We start from the raw sequence: 232 nt of genomic DNA on the forward strand, positions 1-232 counted from the left end.
TTTTCCTTTGAAGTTTAGAGTGATTGGCTTCTCTAGGAACTTAGAATTTGGGATAGTGTTATTGACTTTCCTAGTTAAGCATGTTTGATTCTTGAACATAGCTACTTATGAGTCTTGGCCGTGGCCCTAAGCATTTTGTTTTCCAGTATTACCACCGGATACACAAATGCCACAGACACATGACTGGGTGAACCTTTTCAGATTGTGACTCAGCTTTGCTAGAGTCCCCAGT

This window comes from Arachis duranensis, chromosome 3 (assembly GCF_000817695.3).
Source record: "Arachis duranensis cultivar V14167 chromosome 3, aradu.V14167.gnm2.J7QH, whole genome shotgun sequence".
NCBI lineage: Eukaryota > Viridiplantae > Streptophyta > Magnoliopsida > Fabales > Fabaceae > Arachis > Arachis duranensis.